We start from the raw sequence: 219 nt of genomic DNA on the forward strand, positions 1-219 counted from the left end.
CTCTCTCTCTCTCTCTCTCTCTCTCTCTCTCTCTCTCTCCATCTTGCATCCTCCCTCCCTCAATCCCTCCCTCCCCCTCTCTCTTTCAGACACACACACACACACTATAGCCAAAAGACCTAAAATTTAATGTGGTCTCTGACCAAAGGCATAGAGGTCAGCTGGCCATAAAGCGCATGTGACATCTCCCCAAAGGATGGGTAACATTCTAGGGAAGAA

Source organism: Grammomys surdaster, unplaced genomic scaffold (assembly GCF_004785775.1).
Source record: "Grammomys surdaster isolate TR1022 unplaced genomic scaffold, NIH_TR_1.0 132, whole genome shotgun sequence".
In the NCBI taxonomy this organism is placed as follows: domain Eukaryota; kingdom Metazoa; phylum Chordata; class Mammalia; order Rodentia; family Muridae; genus Grammomys; species Grammomys surdaster.